Below are 20511 nucleotides of genomic sequence, written 5' to 3'. Positions count from 1 at the left end.
TTAGGTAGTAAAATAATTAACCTTACCCCAAGAGAGAGCTGGCCTTGGTCTTTGGCTCCTGGCAGGTAACTTCTAGGCCCTTGGATTTTCCTGCCTGGTAGGAGTGTCTTTGTTTACCTTGGGCAACACCCCACAGTCTAACAATATGGTTTCTGATGGGATCTTTGGGCCATACAGTATTTGCTCTATCTCTGGGGCACCTGGAGACTAAAAGTCAGCCATGTGGGCAGTCAGTGATGTCTATGTGATTGAACCCCCATAGAAACTCTGGACACTGAAGCTCAGGTGAGCTTCCCTGGTTGGCAATACTCTGTGCGTACCACTGCATATTGCTGTGGGGGATAGGAGCACTGTCTACGGCTCCACTGGGAGAGGACAAGTGAAACTCTGTGCTTGGACGCTCCCTGGACTCTGCCCTCTGCACCTCTTTCCTTGGCTGGTGCCAATCCATGTCCTTTCCCTGTAATAAACTGTAACCACAAATACAACAGCTTCTGGTGAGTTCTGTGAGTCCTTCTAGCAAATTTTTGAACCTGAGGGTGGTCTTGGGAACCCCCTAACTTTGCAAAACCTAATATATTGGATACTTCTCTGGGAAAATATAGTTCACCAAAAACTCACCCAACATCATATTCAATGTCAGCTTGCCTTAGTTAACTTCTAAAAGAAATCCCAATAAAACTAACAGCTCATATGGAAAAAGAAGCTGAAAAATGAATAGTAACTAGCCCTATAAGATGTAATGCATATTATAAAACTTGAATAATTAAAATAGTGTAGGACATCTTGTAGCTGGAATAAAATAGGAAGTCCGGAAATAGACCAAAATTTATTGGGAATTTAGCTTATGATAATGATGGCATTGCAAATCACTGGGAAAAAAGATGAACTATTCAATAAATGGTGTTGAGACAACTGGGTAGCTATCTGGAAAAAAATTAAGTTGGATCCATACCTCATTTTTTTATATCAGATACATACCAGGAGAAATAAGTGATTTAAAATTTTAAAAATGCTAGAAGAAACTATGGGAGATTAAAAACTAATCTAATGACTATTTTTTAAGGGGAAGAACTTTCAAAGATGACACAAAATACAGACACCATGAAGAAAAAAATAACTTCTATTGCATTAAAACTATGTATGGCAATGGGACTTCCCTGGTGGTCCAGCAGTTAAGACTCCATGCTCCCAATGCAGGGGGCCTGGGTTCGATCCCTGGTCAGTAGATCCCGCATGCCGCAATGAAGATCCCACATGCTGCAACTAAGACCTGGCGCAGCCAAATAAATATTTTAAAAAAAATTATGTATGGCAAAACTAGTAAAAGGAAATTCTAGAGTACCATCAAACCAGGAAAAATATGGTAATATTCCTAACAACACATAGAGACCTTTTATGGATCAACAAGAAAAATGACTATGATAAAATTGGCAAAAGATATGAACGGCGAGTTCACAAAACAGGAAACACAAATGATTTATAAACATACGAAGATGCTTCACATTGCTCATAATAAGAGAAATTGTAGAATAAAACTACAGAGAGATAGCATTTACCATTTTTCACTTACCAAATTGACAAAGATAAAAAATGTGTTTACAAACTGTTGGTAAACTATGGAGAACAGAAACTCTTACATATTGCCAATGGAGCACTGAATCTGTACAGCCTCTCTGGAGGGCAAAAAGTAACAAAGGCACATATCTGTTGACCAGCATTCTACTTCTAGGAATTTATCCTAGTCATTTTGGACAAAATATAGTATATCTGTTTGGGGAGATGTTATTTAAGGGTACAAACTTGCACCCAGTAGGTAAATAAGTCCTGGAGACCTAATGCACAGCATAGCAATCAGAGACAACAATATTGTATTATAAACTTCAAAGGTGCTAAGAGACTAGATCTTAATCATTCTTATCACAAAAAAGATAATTATGTGGCATGATAGGGGTGTAAAAATTATATAGTATGTACAAAGTTATTCATCGCAACATTGCTTGTAAAAGACTGGAAACTACCAAAATGTCTATTTAAAAAAGACTGGCTTAAATAAATTAGGTGCACTGAGGCAATGCAATACCATGCAGCTCTACAAGAGACTGAATGAGCTCCGAGATCCACTTGAAAGAGAAAGAAATTAGATGTAGAACAGTATGTGTGAAACAGTGTGATATCACTTCTATAAGACGGAAGAGAAAAGACCATCCATTACAGTGAGAGCTAATATGTGTTGTTTAGCCCTGTCCCCATCCTATGAGGTAGGTACTGTGATTATATCCTATTGTGCAGCTGGGAGGAACCGGGGCACAGAGCAATGCTCAAAGTCCCCAGCTGGAAACGGGCAGTACTGGGTCTTGAGCTCAGACAGACTGGCTCAGAGTTTGTACTCTTCCCACCATGCTGTGTTCCTTTGTTTGGTCACACATGCGTATTTGCTTGCAAATTCATAAACGATCTCTGGGTGGCTAAGGGAAAGGTATGGGAGAGCCTATTTCACTGCATTCCCTTTTGCACATTTGATTATGGACCATGTGAAGTATTATCTATTAATACATTTAAAACAAACATACATTTCTGACTGGGAGCAGGGTTCAGGAGAGGGGTATATGGCGCAGGATGCAGATTCCCTGAGGCAGGTGTAAAACTCCGTCCTGGGTACCAGGACCCAAGGGTCTCTGCCTACCATGCTGGGGAAACCGTGGCCTCACCACAGCTCTGATCCACTCATGGGGACCTTGTAAGAGTGATGGGTGGAGGTGAGCTAGGAGATGCCCAGGCCTTGCCCATTGGAGGGCTGACCCAGCCCCCTGGCTTCATGCTGACTCCGGGTCCAGGGTCAAGGAGGTGGGCATCAGGCCAGGCCCTCTGCTCGGGCCTCTGCTGTGATCTGTCTTCTCACCACGCCCCCCCCCACTGCTTCCAGTAGAAGCCTGCTTGCTCGTTGCCCCCCAGGCTATAAGCACTGTCTGTCTGGCTTGCTTGGAGCATCTCAGGGCAGTGGGATGGGCAGGGTCCATTTTGGGTGAAAGGGTTTCTGCACGGGAGAGTGTGCTTGCAAACAGAGGTTGTGCTGCGCGCAGGAGAACCTTCAGGGTTTCAAGCACTTGGACGTGGCTCCAGCTCCAGATAAGCGGCCTACGCGGCCGTGCTGGGGGGTCCCCGACAGCCAAAGAGAGAGGGCTGTGGGGCTGGGGAAGCTCGTGCGCCGTCATCTGCACCCCGGCGATGCCCCCTCTCTCTGCCTGCCCTTTGTCTGTTTGCCTGGGCACCGCCTGAGAGGACATGTGTCAGGAGGCCACCTCTCCCCAGCGGCTGGCCTGCTCCTCAGGCTGCGGTGCCGAAGGAGCTAGAATACCTGCAATCACCACACGAGCACAGCAAGCACAAGCGCAGCAACTGTAGCAACCTCATGCCCATAAAAACCACGCAATCGCAACGACCACAAACTCCACAACAAACACAGCTGTAACCACAGCAACCAGCACAGCCACAACGACCTGCAGCCGCCACAGCATCAGCTGCCCTTGATCCAACACGTGTTCTGCTCGGACCTCGTGAAACGGAGGTCTCCGAAGGCGGCGGGCACAGATCAGCCGAGGTCCGGAGGCTGGGTAACTTCTCTGGGCCGAGAGGTGGGAATGCGGGCGGGCCTTCAGATCGGGGGGGTTGGGCTCAGGACACTGCCTCCCCCTTCCCCGAGGGCAGGCGTGGTCTCTGAGGACGTGCGAGTGTCCTTGGCTCTAAGCCCCAGAGGACGGAGCGTCTTTCCAGCTTCCCTCCCGGGGGATGCCCTGTGATGCTCAGCGCGGGGCCCTGAGCCTAGATGACCCTCTCTGAGGATGGGACAGGCAGGCGGGCTTTCTTCTCATTCCAGCAGCCCACTTGCTCTGGCTCGTCTGGAAAGGGAGGCTCTGGCCCTCTGAAAACCGCTTTCCTAAAGGGGGCTGGGGGCAGCAATTTGTTGAACAGAAAACCCTAAGTACTGTCAGTACATTCCTGTAGAATAAGCCTCAGCTGCTGGCCTGTGATTTTGTTCACGTCAAAGGAAGAGAAATGTCCCCTCCTCCGCTCCGGGAGAATTATTACTTTTGCGGACAAGTACACTATGCTTCCTCTTTTCTGATTTCAGGGAAAGGGGAACCAGTTCCCAAAGCTGTCAGAACAGCTGCCTCTGAAGTTTGCCCAAGTGCTGGTGCTGGCTGTTGAGAGGGGCTACCAGGCCCCCGTCCCCAGATTCAGCCTGTTGGGGCAGAAAGAACGTTTTCCTTCATCTTACCCTGTTCTAGGACAGGGATTCTCAGCTGTGACTGAACAACAGTATTTCCCCAGGAGCTTTAAAAAATCCTGTTGCCCGGGTAGCAGCTGAGGTCAGCTGAACACAAATAGGACTGGGGGAAGGGCATCTGTGTGCTTGAAAGCTCCCCGGGAGATTCCTGGGTGAAGCTGGGCTTGGGAACCTCAGTTCATGTGTGTGGTTCCTGTAAATGCCTCTTTATTTACAGCTTGTAACCCAGTCTGGCTGAAAGCTGGGCAGGTGTTCCGGATGTTATAGTGTTTAATGCTGAGGCAAACTCAACGTGGGCCTAGGGGAAAGGTGAGTAGGGCAAAGGGTAATCACCAGCATGAACCGCTTCTGAGTAGATTGCCATCTACCTCCTCACTGTCGAACAGCTGTTTGTACCTGACATAGGCCCCCTATTCTTGTTCCCAAGGGTCAGTAAAACTCCACCCACACCTCCCTCCTTGCTTCATTGGCTCCCTATCTTGTACAGACCCAGACTACCATGCATGTGTCTTGGTTGTCTTGGGTTACTATGACTAGGTGGATTAAACAACAAATTTATTTCTCACAGTTCTGGAGGCTGGGAAGTCTGAGATTGGGGTGCCAGCATGGCGGGGTTCTGGTGAGAGCACTCTTCCTGGTTTGCAGATGGTCACCTTCTTATTATAATCTCACAGGGCAGAGAGAGGAGGCTCTGGTGGCTCTTCCTCTTCTTATAAAGGCACTAATCCCATCATGGGGGCTCCACCCTCAGAACTTCATCTAAATCTAATTATCCCTCAAAGGGCCCACCTCTCATACTATCACATTGGGGATTAGGCCTTCACCATGTGAATTTTGGGGGGACATAAACATTTAGTCCATAACAGCATGATTATCTTGTTCTACCAGAAAGTTTTCTCATCCTTACAAAAGAGTTAACAATGCCTAGGTCATAACCTGGCCTTGAGGGCTGAGAGATGTACTACTTATGAAATGTCTAATATAATTCCTGGCTTATTGCTGAAAGCAACATATCAAAGCTGTTATTGATATTACTGTTCAGATATGTTGTATTTTTGTTGCTTATTTCTTAATTTTTGTAATTTCCATTGTGATTTCACTCCTTTGTACTTTTTTTTAAAATTTATTTATTTATTTTTGGCTGCATTGGGTCTTTGTTGCTGTGCGCGGGCTTTCTCTAGTTGTGGCGAGTGGGGGCTACTCTTCATTGTGGTGCGCAGGCTTCTCATCGCAGTGGCTTCTCTTGTTTCAGAGCATGGGCTCTAGGCGTGCGGGCTTCAGTAGTTGTGGCATGCAGGCTCAGTACTTGTGGCGCATGGGCTTAGTTGCTCCATGGCATGTGGGATCTTCCCAGACTGGGGCTCGAACCTGTGTCCCCTGCATTGGCAGGCAGATTCTTAACCACTGTGCCACCAGGGAAGCCCCTTAGTACTTCTTTTACCTGGGGCCCATGGGCTGTTATTTCTTTTATTACAGCCCATGGGCCCTAGGGCTGTACTAAAAGAATTATTATTGTGTGCCTGAAAATGTACATATATATAATTTTTCTTCTCACTCTTGAATGAACAATGGTTAATCTGGGTATAGAATTCTATGTTGATTAGTAAGTTTCTCTCAGCACTTTTCAGGAGTTCCTCCCATGTCTTCTGGCATCTGTTGCTGACGTTGCTACCATCAGTTTTTCTTTCTTTTTTGTAGGTAGTCTTATTTTTTTGGTTATGAGTTATTTCTCTATCCTTACATGTGTTTCAGTTTCACTATGATGTATGGACACTTGGACACATCATTGTGAAAATACAAGTTCCTGTATATCCATATTTAGAGTTCTTAGTGAATTCTAACTTTAATACTGGAAAACTTCAGATGTTATCTCTTTGGACATCACTTTTCTCTCATTCCTTCTGTTCTTTTCTTCTAGAATCCCTATTAGCTGTATGTTGGTGCCTGTCGGTCCACCTTCCATGGCTGTTAACTGTTCTTTCATGTTTTTAAAAATACATTTTCTCTCTTTATGCTGTTTTATGGGTGATTTCTTCAGTACTGCCTTCTAATTAATCTCTCTTCCACTGTGACTTCATAGCATTTATCTACCGCTACTGAGTTTATGTATTTCAATGACTAAATTTTTCATTTTATTGGTTCTTTTTCCTAACTTGCTTTTGTTTAATTTTGCCTATTTGTTGTTTTATAATTTATGTTTTTATATATGGTTGTATGTTTATATATAGGATCTTTGAGGATCCTAAACATTTCTTCATAGCACTTGTTACTGCTTGGCATATTATGCAATTTTGAAAAATTGCCTGTCTCTTCCATTAGAATGTAGTCCATGAGGGCAGTTATTTTTTGTTTATTATTATATCTTCAACACTTAAAACAATATCTGAGAATTGTAGGTACTTAAAATATTTGCTGAATAAATAATGAATTCTTTTTTAAAAGTCAGTATCAGATTGCCCGACTATTTTCACTTCACCTGAAGTGAATTCACTTCCTGCTGTTGCATTTTTAAAAAATTTTATTGACATGTAGTTGATTTACAATGTCGTGTTAATTTCTGCTGTACAGCAAAGTGACTCAGTTATACACATATATATTCTTTTTCATATTCTTTTCCATTATGGTTTATCACAGGATATTGAATATAGTTCCCTGTGCCATATAGTAGGAGCTTGTTGTTTATCCATCCTATGTATAATAGTTTGCATCTGCTAATCCCAAACTCGCAATACTTCCCTCTTCCACTCCCCTCCTCCTTGGCAACCACAAGTCTGTTCTTTATGTCTTTGAGTCTGTTTCTGTTTCATAGATATGTTCATTTGTGTCATATTTTAGATTCCACATATAAGTGATATCATATGGTATTTGTCTTTCTCTTTCTGACTTATTTTGCTTAGTATGATATTCTCTAGGTCCCTCCATGTTGCTGCAAGTTGCATTATTTCATTCATTTTATGGCTGAGTAATATTCCATTGTATATATGTACCACATCTTCTTTAATTGCATTTTTTAATGCATTTTTTAATTGCAATTTTGGACTGCTTCTCTTAGTCTTTCTCTTGGGGGGACTTATTATTAGCAATTTTGATCTCTCTGGTGCTCACCCCTTCCCAACCTAGTGGTTTTGAAGTTACTTCCTCTTGGCCTCCATAGCCCCCAGTTCAGAACCAGATTTCTATCATCAGCTCAGATATCCATGCTGTCATGATTTGGGGATATTTCTGATCCTGTCACTGGGCCAGGGACCAGATTCCTCCTCATTTGGGGGTATGAAGCTTTGTATAAGCCTCAGCCCTGGAAGCAGTTTGTTATGTGTTTTATACCCCCGGTTGTTGGGTGTAGGAGCCCCACACAGTCCCTGATTTGGGGACCCCTCCTCATGTGGTATTCCCCGTCTCACCACAGGAGAAAAGCTCCTCACCACCTCTGCCTGCTCCCCGCCCTGGAGCCTCACAATCCCAAGCATCATCCCAGTTTACAGAGCTGTGTCTCTGCTGTAACCCTTGGAGATGCTGATCTTTTTGAATAATTCTTTGACTTATAATTTTTTGTATTTTATCTGTCATTGTTAAGTGTTTGGAGCAGAGGGGACCTTAAAGCATGAATTTACAGCACTATTGTGCCTGTGTGTAAGTCCTATAATTGCTACTCTTTTCACCAAGCCTGTGATAACACCAGGCCCACAGGGTTTACACTTGAAAGTATGGAATGAATGCTGAGGTTGGAGCTTGCCTTAAAGTTCACCTCTCTCTGCCTCCTCATTTCACAGAGGAAGAAACTGAGGCCCAATGCCTTGCTCTGGGCTCCAGACATTGTTAGTAGCAGAGCCAGGAAGGTAAACCTGACTCTACAGCTTGGGTCTTGGAACACCTGCCCTTGAACATGATTTCTCTCATACAGAATGGCTTTTCTGCTTTGCTGCTGTCTGAACCTCACTCACGGTTTAAGGGCCAACTCAAGCTCTACCCAGTCCTCTGCGGCCTCTCGCTTCTCTAGAGGTATATGGCACTTAAGAGCAAGGGAAAGAGGATCAGCTCTAATTACTGAGTGTCTCCCTTGTAATGGCTTTGCCTGCAGCGTCTTCTCAGGTAATGTTTATGCGGAAGTTCACATTTTGTATATGCTACTGCCCTCTAGTGGCCACAATGGGCATCAACTGTATAGTCTGGAACAGCAAGATTTTTTTTGTTTTTTTATAAATTTATTTATTTATTTTTGGCTGCGTTGGGTCTTCGTTGCTGCACGCGGGCCCCCTCTAGTTGTGGCGAGAGGGGGCCACTCTTCGTTGCGGTGCGCAGGCTTCTCATTGCGGTGGCCTCTCTTTGTCGCGGAGCGCGGGCCCTAGAGTGTGTGGGCTTCAGTAGTTGTGGCATGCGGGCTCAGTGGTTGTGGCTCGCAGGCTCTAGAGCGCAGGCTCAGTAGTTGTGGCGCATGGACTTAGTCGATCCGTGGCATGTGGGATCTTCCCGGACCAGGGCTCGAACCCATGTCCCCTGCATTGGCAGGTGGATTCCCAACCACTGCACCACCAGGGAAGTCCCCTGGAACAGCAAGTTTAAGTTGCCCCCAGACCAGTCAGTTCGTCTTGAACACATTAAGGTTCTCATAGTCATAACTTCCCTGCTCTGCATGGAAACATAAATTCAAGTCCTATTTATTTGGTATTTCAATGCCAAGTATATAAAATATATAAGAATATAATGAAAAGCTATAAACTACCTCGATGGCATCTAACATTTTCAGGTGGATACTGCTCATCTAAGCAGCACTGTCCAGTAGAAATACAATGTGAGTCACAAAGTAATTAAAAATTTCCTAGTAGCATCATTTTTCAAAAAGTAAAAAAACTCTTAAATTCATTTTAATGATATATTAATATATCCAGAATATTATCATTTTAACACACATTCAATATAAAAAGTACCAAGAGATATACTTTTTTTTTTTTCTTGTACCAAGTTTCTGAAATTTGGTGTGAATTTTACAATTACAGCACATCTAAGTTCAGACCAACCACATTGCAGGTGCTTAATAGCCACGTGTGACTAGTGGCCACTGAATTGGACAGCAAAGGTCTGGGGCAGTGGTTTCCACACTGTCTGTCCTTGTTATTGCACTGATGTTTGTACGTCCGTGAGGAACATTTCCACCAATGTGCAGCAGAATGAGACAAATATGAATCATGTTTTTTAATATATAAAATCAATGTCAGATTATCACCTATCTTGCTTGAGGGAATGCTTGGAGGTTGTCCTTCTGACTTTGTTGCTGTTAATATATTTATTCTTTTATGGAATGATGGTCATAGCAAATGATAGATTATTGATTAAGTGTTCCTATTTCGTAAATAAAAATTCTCAATCCTCTCCAGGAGCCCACACTTTGTGTGCACATTTTACTGGTGTGTGATGTATTAAATTCTGGGAACCACATGCCAGGCAACCCCTTACCCTGCCCTGCCCCAGCCTGGACAATTGATGGTTACAAGTGGGACACACGTCTGTGTGGCGAGGCTACTGGGCAATTCTCAGCGTGTCAACGCTACACCTTTCTCTCTGACTCACAAAAACATAAGGAAATGCAAGAGAGTGAGCGTGATGCGAATATAGGGGTGACCTTGAATTTACTCTAAAAACCACAACTAAAAGAGTAAGTCATTAGTCAAATCCGGACCTTAGCAATAATTAGCAACAGTTACTACTCAGTTGAGTCTACAGACTTGGTTGCCACACATCTGGAAGATGGCATTGCAATGTCACATGGCTGGTTTTAAATGCAGAGCAATGGAGGTAATGAAATGCTAAGAGAAGCCACTGTTTTATGGGAAAGGTCTTTAATATTCTCCCAGGCTTTCTAACAGGCAGTGTCTGAGGTGGTGCTGGGTAAATTTGTCTCACTGCGTGTGGCTGAGGGATGGAGGGGTAAGAGCTCCTTTTCCGGGAACCTGGGGCTTTACCATCTGTACACACATAAAGAGCTTCTAATTGCAGTAGCTCCAAACTGCAGTCTGGTCTCTGGGTCTCCTCTTCTCTGACTGATGTTCCCTCTTTGGTTCACCTGTCTGCCTTGTGTGTCCTAGCAGGTCAGAGCCCTATCCCAGGCTTTGAGACATCTTCAAGGTGTCCTTAAAATATGCCTTCTGGCCACCCTGTTTATAAATGCAAGTGTTTCTTTCTTGCTCAGCTGTCTCTAGGGTACTCATTAGCAATTGTGTTTCTTTTTCAAATACAGCCTCTACACTCGAGTTATAATATGGAAAAGATGCTGGCAAATTGAAAATTTGTAAATCAAAGAATTTTTATTGCTCTGGGAACTCACTATTTAAGAAATCCTATAGTGAATTCTCTTGTAAATTGAGTCATCACCCGCTGTTTTAAAAATTCAAGTTTTAATATATTATCTTGCCCGAGGGAGGTAAGTCCATTCGTATTAAAAAATTAAAAAGATGCAAAGATTAAGCCTCTAGTGCTCCTCCTCCATATTTAAATAGTGGTATGTAATCACAATCCTCCAGCTACAAGCAATTACGCTAGTATTAATGAAGGGACCCTAGTCAAAAACTGTGCCCAAGGGAAACTTCAGCCTCCAATCAGAACCCCTGGGTTTGCTTCCCACCTCTAGTGGCTGTGAGGCAAGTCACTGGGTCTTTCTGCAAGATCGGCCCCTCTAGGGCTGGTGAGGGATCCTCCGGGGCCCTCTGCCGTCCCTCATTGTGAATCCAAGTCTCTGAGCCCAGACTCTGGGCTAGACCTGCATTGACTCTACCCCTAGCGCTTCTGGGGACTCAAAATTTGCTCCCGACTTTTATTTCCTGGGCGGAATTCCCTCTTTCAGAAAGGCTGCACGAACCCTTTCTTTTTTTCTTATTTTGAGAATCTGTCTCCTAACTTAGGGGTTGGCAAACTATGGCCTGTGAGCCATGTCTGGCCCACTGCCTAGTTTGTTAATAAAGTTTTATTGGAACATAGCCATGCTCACTCATTTACCTATTGTCTGTGGCTGCTCTCCCGTGACAGTCTAAAACATTCACTATCTGGCCTTTTACTGAAAAAGTTTACTCTTCCTTGTCTGTATGGATTGAATTATGTCCTGTGAAGAAGATACGTTTAAGTCCTGACCCACAGTACCTCAGAATGTGGCCTTATTTGGAAATAGGGTCTTTATAGGTAATCAAGTTGTTAAAATGAGGTTATTAGGCTGAGCCCTAATCCAAGATAACTGTTGTCCTTATAAACGGGGGAAATTTGGACTCTGAGTATATTAACTCTATTTTCTTATTTTCTCTATTCTTTAATTTTTATTTTATATTGGAGTATAGTCGATTAACAATGTTGTGTTAGTTTCAGGTGTACAGCAAAGTGATTCAGTTATACATATACATGTATCTATTCTTTTTCAAATCCTTTTCCCATTTAGGTTATTACAGAATACTGAGCAGAGTTCCCCGTGCTATATACAGTAGGTCCTTGTTGGTTATTTATTTTCTGTATTCTTGATCCTCTGGTATCTGGGGCTTCAGTGACTGGAGTGAGACTGTCTCTCCCAGGGCTAAACGGTTCCCAGAAGTAGCAAAGGACCTGCACAGAAGCATGTCTTTTGTACGCAAACTAACCAATCCAGAGCCCACACTCCAAAGCATCTCCTCTATCTGGCTCTTCCACTCAGGAGGCAATATTCCTAATCAACGTAGGGCCACGTCCTGGACAACTAGGGACCACCCCACAGCCCAGAGCCTGCTGAAATTATTTGAACTATCCAGTCCTAAACCTACTCAGCTTGCTTACTATGCCTTCCTCATTCCTTCCCGTGAAAACCACAAGAAGGACCCCTGCCCACACTTTCTCCTCTCCTCTGCCTTCTGACCAATCCTGGTGCTTCCCTGTGTGGCCCTGTGTGATGTGGGCTGCCCCCTCCTCTTGAGAACTACGAGTAACAAACTCTCTTTTCAATGGCAATCATCTTCTGAGCTGTTGGTCTCACCATACCTGAAAAAAACGGAAATCCCAGGTGCGTTTTTTTTTTTAAACATCTTTATTGGAGTATCATTGCTTTGCATTGTTGTGTTAGTTTCTGCTGTATAACAAAGTGAATCAGCTATACGTATACATATATCCCCATATCCCCTCCCTCTTGTGTCTCCCTCCCACGATCCCTATCCCACCCCTCTAGGTAGTCACAAAGCACCAGGTGCATTTTAAAACACAGAGATAGACACACACAGAAGGAAAATAGTGTGAAGACATAGGGGAAGATGGAAGATTGGAGTGATGTATTTATAAGCCAAAGAACACCTGAGGCTACAGAAGGTAGAAGAAAGACTGGGAACAGTTCCCTCCCTGCTGACACCTCAATTTTGGACTTCGGGCTTTCAGAATGTAAGACAATAAATTTCTGTTGTTTTAAGTCACTCGGTTTGTGGGACTTTGTTATGACAGCCTAGGAAACTAATACACCACCTAGCCAATTATATTGTTTTGTTTCCTTTATTCCTCATTGTTCTTTTATGTAATGTATTTGTAGGTGTGTTCCAGTCATTTCAAGGTGACCCTCACACACATTACTGTGTTCGGGTCTCGTGAGGTAGTCAAGCCAGCGGGCAGCTCATTTAACCCGAGACTGAGGCTCAGAGACTTTGGGGGACCTGCACAAGGTCCCCCCACAAAGCAGTGAGGCGGGGGGTAGACTAGTGCTACCGAGGGCTTGTTGTGTGCTTTCCTCACATTACCTCAGGACAGCCCCCTACCCATAACTAACCTGAGGTTAGTTGCTGGACAGTTATTCTAATCAGATAACTCTGGATGTAGGAAGGACGCTCTCTTCTCACCTTTCCCTCCAGTCTTTACTTAGCTTCTCAAGGCAGAACCACATGAAGGATGTCAGACACCTACAGCTTTTCACGGCCCTGATTGGAACCAGCCTGCACTGACTGGACCGTCTGGGGAAGCTGTTTCCCCAAAGGACGAGGCTGGACTTACCGGTGTGTGGTGAAATGAGACGAGATTGCTCTAGAGACCCCTTCTGTTGCCCGTCTGGGCTGTATGGGGGCGAGGAGGGGAGGGCGGAGAGAGGCCTGGGACTGTTCAAGCATGTAGTAGTGTCACAACAGCTGGAGCCAGTTCTGGTCAAGGCTTGGCTGGACGCTGTGGATCCCCGTGACCTCTGACACCAGGTGCCTAGGGCACCTCCTGAGGTTCCTGCAGCCATGATCTCTGTTTCTTCCTTGTTCAATTGTTACAAAGATTCTTCCACATCAAGGATATTTTGTAAAGTTATGCCAGGATTTTGGGGACCACGAATGAGGGGCCATCCCAAGAGGGCTATTATACCCATTTTGTAGATGTGGACCTTGAGTGTCAGTGGGGTCAGGTCTCCCAGCCAGTCAGGGATGGCATTGGGGGCAGACCCTCCTGGTTCCATAGCTCCCGTCATCACACTGGGCTGAGGCGGGGCAGGGTCCATGCCCTTGCCTCTTTAGTCATTAAGCGTTGTTTAGAAGGTGACTCAGAATGCGATCCCTGTGTGTGAGAGAGAGACACCCAGCAAAGGCTCAGTGAACTCTCCTGGGTGCACTGAGTATGGCAGGTGTGCCTGATGCCACTGGATGTCACCAGCTGAGGTGGGAAGGATGGAGAATAAGAGGCAGAAAAGTCAGAGTGTGGCCCGGGGGAGAGAAGAAGCAGGTGAAAGAACGGAAGGAAGGAAAAGTGCAGAAGAGATGGAGGGACACCCCCCAACACACACACCCTGCCTGTCCCCTCTAGCCTCTTCTCTCCCCAAAAAACAATTCAAAGAAGGTACCACTGTCCTGGCCCCAGTGACACTGGTTCCCAGGACTGCCCGGCCTTGTTGTGCCTTTAACAGGAGAAAGCAGGCGTGACCAGGGGCCTGCAGCTAGTCAGGGACGGTGTGAAAGCCTGGGGTGGGAGTGAGGGCATCCGGTCACAGGTCCCAGAAGCTGGGCTTGGGGGAGGCTGATGGAAGGAGTCTGGGAGGCGGGGCTGCACCTCAGGGGGGTGGGGCAGGTGGCCTGGCACTGCCTACATGGCAGCCGATGGATGTCATGACAACAGATGAGGAGCAGGCCTGCCTCGCCTGCCTGTGGGAGGCTGAATAACGGCCTCCACATACGCCCCCGTCCTAGCACCCTGAGCCTGTGAACGCTGCCTTACACGCCAGAAGAGACTTCACAGAGGCGATTAAGTTAAGGATCTTGGCGATTATCCTGGCTTATCCAGGTGGGCCCCAGCTAATCACAGAGGTCCTCTCATTAGCTGCAAGTCTCCCCAAGCATGTAGTGTAGCAGAAGAAATTTCGTTCATCAGATGAAAAAAATTGTTTTTAATTTTTATTGGGGTATAATTGATTTACAATGTTGTGATAGTTTCTGCCATACAGCAAAGTGAGTCAGTTATACATATACATACATCCACTCGTTTTTAGATTCTTTTCCCATATAGGTCATTACAGAGTATTGAGTCGAGTTCCCTGTGCTATACAGTAGGTCCTTATTAGTTATCTTTTTTGCATATAGTAGTGTGTATGTGTCAATCCCAATCCTCCGATTTATCCCTCTCCACCCTCAACCCCCAGTAACCATGAGTTTATTTTTTACATCTGTAACTCGATTTCTGTTTTGTAGATAATTCCATTTGTAGCCTTTTTTAAGATTCTGCATATAAGGGATATAGCTGATGAAAACTTATTGAACGCCTAATGCCTGCCAGGGACTGCTCTGCAGACCCGGAATACAGCAGCGACTAACGCAGAACTCCCTGCCCTCATGGTGTTCATAGTCTAGCGGAGGAAGACAGGCAGGAAATAGGCCAATACTTGTGTATCAGGTGGCGGTGAGCACTGTGGGGAAAACTAGCAAAGTGAGGGCATAGAAAGTGCTGGGTGGAGTGGGGATGGGGTGCTCAGGGGGTGCCTGGTAAGATGCAGTTTGAGCCACAGAGCTCTCTGAAGGAAGGGAATAGCCAGACCCAGGCTGGGGCAGGAGCATGCCAGGCACTTTCAAGGGCAGCAAGGAGCCCAGGGTGGCAGAGGGAACAGTGGGGCAGCGACAGCACGTCGAGTGTGTGCAGAAGCAGAGGGTGGATGGTGTGGGCCCTCGGGACAAGGGAGCCCCTGGAGGATTTTCAGCAGAGGAGTGAGCTGGTGTGAGTGTTAAAAGATTCCCTCTAGGAGACCTGAGACACCTCCTTTCCCTGTTCTGCTACTGGGCCCGCTGAAGGGTTGGCCCTCAGCTACATCACTAGAAAGACAAAGAAACCACTCTTCATGGCTCCATCCTCCTCTTCCTTACCCCATTTCTCCTCATTAGTGGACCCACTGGTCCTCTCCTCTCCTCATTTGCACAACAGCTCCCTGCCCCCCAATACCTTATCAGTCATTTACACTTCAGTGAAATCAAGGATATGTATTCCGTTACCTTCTCCTAAGGCTGTGGATTGAATTGTATCCCCCAAAAGACATGTTGAAGTCCTCATCTTCGGTGCCTCAGAATGTGATGCTATTTGGAAATAAGGTCATTGCTGATGTGATTACTTAAGATGAGGTCATACTAGAGCAGGGAGGGCCCTTAGTTCAATATGACTGGTGTCATAAGAAATTGATGTGAAGATATGAGAAAAGAATGCCAAGTGAAGACAGAGGCAGAGATTGGAGGGATGCAGCTGTGAGCTAAAGACTGCCAAAGATTGCTGGAAACCACCCAAAGCTAGGAAGAGGCAAGGAAGGGTCCTTCCCTAGAAACTTCAGAGGGAGAGTGCCCCTGCCAACACCTTGATTTCAGACTTCTAGCCTACAGAATTGTGAGAGAATAAATTTCCGTTTCCACTGTTTTAAGCCACCCAGTTTGTAGTACTTTGTCATGGCAGCCCTAGGAAACCAATACAGGGGTATTATCTTTTTTAGGATCTTATTCCTAATTGTGAATTTAAGATTTTATCCTATCCAAAGAAAATTTCTTCATTCTATTAGCCTACTAATCAGACCTTCCCTGAAGGCAATAAGGCTTTGTTTTTTGGGGGGATCCCAGGGCTCCATGAGAATTCAGAAGGGCCCATTTTTCTCGACTTCCTGGAGGTGCTTATGTTTGGGGAGTGGGGCAGCTGGACCCCTGCCCCACTGCTGGGTAGAGTTTGGCTCCAGGACACTGAGAGTGTGGGTTTGGGAAGAGGAAGACATGGGGGTCTCAGTCCTGCGCTGTTGCAGAGGCTGGATGAAGGGGGCCTGTAGCCCAAGGACATTAGATATGCAAACCTTGACTACTATTTATTTGTCTGAGGATTAAACTATCCATAGCTGTTAATTACTGAGCCTTTCCCTGTGCAGGTCTGTTCACGGGCCAGAGATACAGAGTGATCAAAACAGGGTTCCCTTCAAACAAACACTCGTACGCAAATGTTCACTGCAGCATTATTCACGACAGCAAAAGGTACAAACAATCCAAATGTCCATCGGCTGACCAATGGACAAGCAAAACACGGCATATCCACACAATGGAATGTCATTCAGCCAGAAAAAAAAAAGAAGTACAGCTATCTGATGCGATGAGATGAACTGCAAAGACATCATGGTAAGTGAAAGCAGTCAGACACAAAAGGCCGCATATTGTACAATTGCATTTATATGAAACATTCAGAATAGGTAGATCCACGGTCACAGGCTGGAGGAGGGAAGAAAGGGAAGCAACTGCATAATGGGTATGGGCTTTCCTTTTGGGGTGATGTAAGTGTTCTGGAACTAGGTAGTGGTGATGGTTGCACAACATTGTGAATGTACTAAATGTCACTGAGTTGCACATTTTAAAACAGTAAATTTTGTTATTGTACTACACAGACACACAAAACCCAGAGTTCCTGCCCTTCTGCATTCAAGTGAGAGGAGACAGACAATTAACAAAGAAATATACATTTAACACAAGTGCTGTGAAGACAAGACAGGCTAAGGGGACAGAGAGTGACGGGGAGGTGTTGTTTTACAGGGTGTTCACTGTTGGCCTTTCTGAGCAGGATGTGAGGGAGAGAGCCCAGGAGATGGCTGAGAGGGGACCCTTCCAGGAAGCGGGAGCAGAAAAGACCAAGACACTGAGGCAGAAGCAGGCTGGAGTGTTGGGGAACCGGCAAGAGGCCAGCGGGATGGAGCTGCGGGAAGAGGGCCTGCAGGAGAAGAGGTCAGGGCAGAAGAGGCAGGAGGCTGCCCAGGGAGGCTCGGTGGACCAGGAGCCCTGGGAACCCCGAGGGGCGGGGCGGGGCGGAGGAGCGCAGGGGACGGGAGCATGCGCAGAGGCGCGACCAGGAGGCGGTGGTCACAGGGATTCACAGCTGCCTAATGAACAGGTCGAGGAGACTGGACAGCCCGGCTGGGGCTGTGTCAAGTAATACTAACGAGAATTATTCAGACGACTTACCTCTGGTCTCGGTTACCATGCAACACGGTCAAGATTAAGCAGATGTGTAACTAGGTGAGGATTTTTGTCTTGCTTTTTTTTTTTTTTAATTAATTAATTTATTTTTGGCTGTGTTGGGTCTTCGTTTCTGTGAGAGGGCTTTCTCTGGTTGGGGCAAGTGGGGGCCACTCTTCATCGCGGTGCGCGGGCCTCTCACTATCGCGGCCTCTCTTGTTGCGGAGCACAGGCTCCAGACGCGCAGGCTCAGTAATTGTGGCTCATGGGCCTAGTTGCTCCGCGGCATGTGGGATCTTCCCAGACCAGGGCTTGAACCCGTGTCCCCTGCATTGGCAGGCAGACTCTCAACCACTGCGCCACCAGGGAAACCCTGTCTTGCTTTTTGAGCGCAATGCCTAGGTATGTTCATTTATTTTTCATTTAGGTTGTATTGAATGACATACTGTATTTCACACAGGTGGGTCTCCTGTTGTTGTCCGCCTTCCACGGGGCTCCCTGATCCCCTCACCCTGCTTTCTTCTTTTCCATTGCGCTCACTTCTCACTACTCAGGCAGGTATATACCGCTGTGTGGTTAATTTCTGTGTCCTCTGGGCCAGGCTACAGTACCCAGTTATTCAATCACACACCAACTTTGTGCTGCTGTGAAGGTATTCTGAGGATATGGTAAACATCTACAATCAGTTGACTTTTAGGAAAGGAGCTTACTCTTGATAGCATCTAATCGGTGGAAAGGCCTTAACTGCAGAACTGAAGTTTCCCTGTGGAGGAAGAGATTCTGCCTCAAGACGGCAGCCTCGACTCCTGCCTGTTTCCAGGCTGCCTGCCAGCCCTGCAGACTTCAGACTTGCCAGTCCCCACAATCACATGCACCAATTCCTTGAAATAAATCTCTTTCTATATCTACTTCTATACATACACATATGTAGACACACACACACCCCCACCCACATATATATTTCCTACAGGTTCTGTTCGTCTATTTACCATCCCCTCCCCCAGATGCAGGATCTTGCCTGTTTCCTTCACAGCGGTGTCCCAGGGCCTAGAACAGTGCCTGGCAGTGGTAGGGGCTCAGTCAGTATTGCCCAATGGATAGTTCTTTATAATTCTTATTTATTTGTGTGGTTGTTGGCTCAGCTTGAAAATCAAGGGAAAAAAAAAAAGCCACAACAGTCTTATCTGAGCTGGGATTTCCCAGGGGAGCCCAGGGTTGTGGGTCCTACTCTTGAGTGTGTGTGTCAATTTGCAGCTGAGAAAAAGCTGTGGCAGTGAAGAAAGTTTGCAAATTTAAACTCAAGTTCAGGTTCTCCTAGCAACATGCCCAACCCCGGCTGCTGGCTCGTGTAATCCAAGCACCAAATACGCACAGCTGGGGCAGTTCGCGTTGCTAGGAGAACAGGGACTCCTGACTGCCGTGATACTACCAGGGGCATGGATTGGGCGGTGCCTTTTGTTTCCCCAGTAATTGTTTTACAGCAAGGTGTGCAGGAGGAGCCTGGTGAGTGGGAGAACGAGGGGGAAAAGCATAAACCCTGATGTTTGTTTGTTTGTTAGTATGTTTGTTTAGGAGCTAGTGGTTAGTGCAGAGCCTCTTGTTTCAGAAAATGTCCCAAATGGGTTTGCAATTAGGGACAGAGTCTGTAGGAGCTTATGAAGCAACCAATTCCCCGTGCTGGTTGGCTTTCAGCATCCGTAGGCCATCTGGATCAGAGCGGAAAGTGTGTGGGTGGATTGGGGGTGGGGTCTAAACACCAACGGATCAAACTGGCATTGGTTGGGGCCGAGAGGGATTTGGGTTTCCAGATTTTACATTCACTTAATTACATTCACAGACCATTCTGACCTCCATCTTCTATCCAGTTGTTAGGGCCGAGTCAGTCAGGTTGTCGTGGCCCTGACTCTCACTTTGTTGGCTTGGAGGAACGTTAATTAGCCTGGAGAGGATGGTGTGGTGTTGGTTGGGGGATGGGAGAACAAGAGCAGGGCCAAAGAAAATTCCACTCGTGGCCGCCCTTTATAAGTATCGTCTCCAATTGGTAACCACCCTGTGTTACCACTTCGACTTTGTAAAAAAGGAAGCTGACTCAGAGGGCTGAGCTGTCCTAGTCAGTGACAAAGCTGTGATTTAGGCCCAGCTCTGTCCCATTCTGAAGATCACCTTCTTTCTCCCATGTCTGCTGCCCAGGTGGAATAAGACATCATCTGCTATAGGATTTGAGGGGAAGCACGAAACTCAAGTTCCCTCCTAGAGAAGCCTCAGAAGGAGTAGGTAGCAGAAAAAATACTATGTGATCATTGAATTGATTTTATTTTCGTCTTGAACACATGGAAAGACTATTTCAGAGCTTCTACTACAGTAGGGTGGTGTCATGGGACTGAGCTCCTGGCTAATGGATGTGGCTAAAGGAATAAACTCCCCCACCCTGTATGGTCCCCAAACCTGCATGTGATCTCCATGTGCTTTCTTCCCACCTGCTGGTTGGATGCAGAGGACCCAGGGTGGGGGTCCATGGCCCTGCAAGATAGTGGAGCCAGTGTGAAGGAGCCTGGGTGCCTGAATGACTTTGTGGAGCAGAATATCTCCTACCCTTGATGATACTGGATCACGAGTGAGAAAAGTCTTTGTTGTGTCAAGCCCTTGGCTTTGGGGTTGTTTGTTACAGCAGTTAGGCTATGCTGACTTATACAGAGCATACATGAGGGTAGGTGATAAGATCCCTTTTGTTGGGGCTGAGAGAGGGATATTTGGCAGAGGTGTTTCCATGAGGAGGTGGGGAGGAGCCTCCTAGCGTCAGAGGGGTGAGGTTTC

The 20511-nt window shown here is 46.0% G+C and overlaps 1 long non-coding RNA gene across 1 annotated transcript in view; it reads left to right on the top strand.

Moving 5' to 3' along the window:
• The first annotated feature begins 3172 nt into the window (after positions 1-3172).
• LOC309605006 overlaps positions 3173-20511 on the top strand; it is a 79906-nt gene continuing 62567 nt past the window's right edge. Inside the window, exon 1 of the long non-coding RNA XR_014231209.1 lies at positions 3173-3601. This is a non-coding gene — a long non-coding RNA (uncharacterized lncRNA). The remainder of the gene's footprint in view (positions 3602-20511) is intronic.

Source organism: Balaenoptera borealis, assembly GCF_965194805.1.
Source record: "Balaenoptera borealis genome assembly, chromosome: 1".
Taxonomy (NCBI): Eukaryota; Metazoa; Chordata; class Mammalia; order Artiodactyla; family Balaenopteridae; genus Balaenoptera; species Balaenoptera borealis.
The sequence above is the reverse complement of the archived record's forward strand: the minus strand, read 5'-3'. Positions and strand labels throughout refer to the sequence as shown.